At 36.7% G+C, this 3,760-nt stretch overlaps 1 pseudogene; it reads right to left on the bottom strand.

The window, feature by feature from the left end:
* Positions 1-315: 315 nt before the first annotated feature.
* Positions 316-1,333, bottom strand: LOC122137836 (annotated as a pseudogene).
* Positions 1,334-3,760: the final 2,427 nt, after the last annotated feature.

Raw genomic sequence — 3,760 nt, forward strand, 5'->3', positions numbered from 1 at the left:
GCTGGTGGATGCTAATGTTCTATAAGATACTAGCAGACTCGGGAAATCAAAATAAAACAGTGATAACAATGCCGCTCTGTTTTGTTTGTAGAATTACAATCGGAGGATAATATTCCAAACGTTATCGAAACTAAAATGGTGTCTTAAAATAGATTTCAAATAAAAAATAGACGATAGAGAAAAAGGTGACGGAGCTCCAAACTAGAGGCATAGCAGCAGCAAGAGCAAACATGAAGTGATTGTATAGTGAAATTTTAGGCTGGAAAAAAATTGAAATGGGACTTTTAACTTTGTCAAATTCTTGGCAGCTTTTTGTTAAGTTCTTCTGTTGTTAATTCCTGCACGTTTGTCGTGCTTGTGCGGTCCACTCGTAGCCCTTCCCCTATGTAACTCGACTCGCCTCTTCAGGAAGCAGGTGGCTCTCCGGTAGTACTTTGACACAGTGACTCTTATTAATTTTGACTTTTGTGTCAGGAAACTACACCCTGTCACCACATAAGCCACTTTAATCACAAGATTTTGAGGTCATTCTATTACAGCTTCTCTCCTGTTCTCAGCCATGCGTTAACGATTGGAAAGTTGACTTCTGCAGAGCTGGCCGTTGGTCAGTGTGTGATGTGGCCAGCATTGACAGATGATTGCTTGTTTGGAGCACAGGACAGAGGTGACCTTTGTCATAGCCTTTTTCATGATAGTCTTTATTCACACCCAGATTTTTTACTGATTTCTGTACCATAGCCTTTAGGCCGCATACATGGCTCAGGATCTCCATCCAGCTAAAGAGAATGAGAAACACAAGAGTTAAATGACTTAGTTATGACTTTTCAAACAGGTTTCACAAACATTCCCTCCATTTGCCATTAGTCATAAAAAGTCCCAATACTCCCACCCCAGAACTATTTTAAGGAATCTGAATAACTTACTGACACCTGTCTTAAACATTGAAATAGGAGTATTTTAAGATCCAAAAAAAAAAAAATAAATAAAAAAAAAAAGTACAAACTCCACCCTCTTCCCATATGTTAGGTTAAACATATTTACCTGAGGTTCAATGTACCAGGTGTCACATCTCCTGATATTTGGGCTGTCAAACACATACGCAGAGTGAGACGGGGGATCTTCCAGGTCGTGCTGTACAAAGTTGCATAAAGATAAGCTCATCATTGTCATCCCCAAACACACTGACAGATGGGCACGACTGAGATGCCCGCTGGTGCTGTGAAATCAGGAGGCGCGTTGTTCAAGACTTTTTGCATTCACTAAAATTATAGGGGGGGGTATCTGCGATTTTACTCAACGTGAAGAAACACAGAAGAAAAACAAGCCGTCTCATGGTGAATCTCTGAAATACAGAAGAGAGTCTGCAGAGAGGTGGTTAATGCTCTTCTTTATACAGTCGAAGGGGATGGATGAGTGTGGTTTATCTTTGTGATTATGTTCTGTGTACATTTGTCAAGTTTCGCATTGAATTTTCCTGAAATTCAAATATTTAAGAAACACATACAAAATCTTTGCTTGATATATGCATAAATACATCTCCGGGGGGGTTTTGAGATTACATTAAATGAAAAGCAAACAATTAAGTTAATTAAATAAATGGACAATCATGCTTTTTAATTCATTTATATTTTGATTTACTTTTTAAAATTAGATTTTTCATTATTGGTAGACCTTGCAATAGTGGTGTACCAGATCATCGGCACATTGAAATAAAGGTAAAAAAAAAATGAAAATAAATAAATAGTCAAGATAATAACAAATAAAAAAGTCAAGGCCAAATTAGTCAAACTATTTTACATTATATAAATAGTGTCTACTGAGTAGAGTAGAGTGTATTTCTTTCACAAAGACAACGAGACAAAGCTACTTTTGATGGATCATTTGGCTAAACACACAGTAACCATCAGTATCAACACATCTCCAATGAAGTGTATTTGAACAGGGTTTGGGAACAGATTCGGGATATTGTGTAAATCGTTATCATTTTCATAAGGTGATACACTTATCACATACAAACATTATCTGGATATCTGAAGATCTAATTTTATAACATTTATAAAACACCCATAGTAAAATATGCAAAACATTGTATGTCTTTAATAAACCCAAACATAAAACAGAATATTTCTGGGGTTTTCAATTATTGCCCGGTTGTTCATTACTGCCCAATAATTATTCAGTTATTTAAATTAGTATATAGTTATTTCAGATATTATTGCATTTAATAACATGTTAATTTGAAAATATACAAGATAAAATGTAGGTTTTTACAGAGTTATACAGTATATAGTGATATTTACTGTATTGTTTCCAAGCCTATATGTTATTATTTTAAATATTGTGTTAGATTCAGTTGTTTATATAGTGGAACTCAGTACTTTACAAATCATGCAGTGTTTTAGTGTTTGCTTTACATGGTGAGGAACTGATGATTACCATCTACAGGGAAGTGAAACTGTGCATGCAATCTTGACTAAACACACACACACACACACAGACACACACAGGGTACAGAAATGATTAATCTAATCTTGGCAAATGACTTTTTTCCCCATCACTTCTTGTTGCATCTATGTTGGAACAAAACACAAGGAAGCAAAACAATCATTTCAGGGACATGGTGAGTTACAGGCTAATGTTTTTTCCTTCTGTGCATTTTAATGAAGGCTTTGTAAAACTGCACAGTGTTTTTAGCTTTTTAAACACACTCCATCCTACACCAACAATGCACACTTTTCCTATCATGTATGCCTATGAAAGAACCAATCAGAGTAGGTATGGGGCGGGGCAACACATGTAGCCCCACCCCAGATGTAGCCCCGCCTCGATCTGCTTCTCTTGACACCTGCCATCTTTAGGTTCAATAAACCAAATATTGAAACAAAATACAGCATTATCATCAGACTTAGCTCATGTCTTTATATTATGATACATTTTCTATTTCTCAAACTACTGTGTTTAATATTTTGAACAGTAGACGGTGCTTTCATCCAAACCTATCAAGTATTTTCTGTAATTCAGACTCATTGCTTGCCTGGCCTTGACAACTGCAACTTCATTTTTTCCCCTCTAAAAAACACAATGTTTCAGAAGTGCTTGACCATTATCCTTGAACACAAACAAATTATTTTGCATTCACGACATGAAATTACAATGTGAATGGAAATGAAAATGCAAATGACATTTTCACTGTTAAAAGGGAATCTTTGTATGTACACCCACACACACGTATATACATACTAGGGCTGCACGATTAATCGCATGCATTTGTCATGCGTGTCTCATCAGTAAAGCCGGTTCCGTGATTAGCGGTAAATGTCTGTCACCTGTTTTCAAACGGAGCGGCAGTTAATACACAGAGCCGTAGTTCACTGACAAGCTACGCAATATTCTGTTCATAATTGAGATTATCGCATTCGATTATGAACACGATATTGCGTAGCTTGTCAGTGAACTACGGCTCTGTGTATTAACTGCCACTCCCGTTTGAAAACAGGTGACAGACATTTACCGCTAATCACGGAACCGGCTTTACTGATGAGACACGCATGACAAATGCATGCGATTAATCGTGCAGCCCTAATACTGACAAATATATACATATAATTCTTTGTGATGTGATTTTAGTAATAGTTCATCCTTACGGCTGGGGTGACAGACGGGGGTTAAAACGGTTCCTTTGATAACACTGTTGCTCCAGGATCAACAAAACATATGGTCTGTGAACTTTCAGCTGAACTGACAAAATGAATGTGATATT

This window comes from Cyprinus carpio, chromosome B7 (genome assembly GCF_018340385.1).
Source record: "Cyprinus carpio isolate SPL01 chromosome B7, ASM1834038v1, whole genome shotgun sequence".
Lineage (NCBI taxonomy): Eukaryota > Metazoa > Chordata > Actinopteri > Cypriniformes > Cyprinidae > Cyprinus > Cyprinus carpio.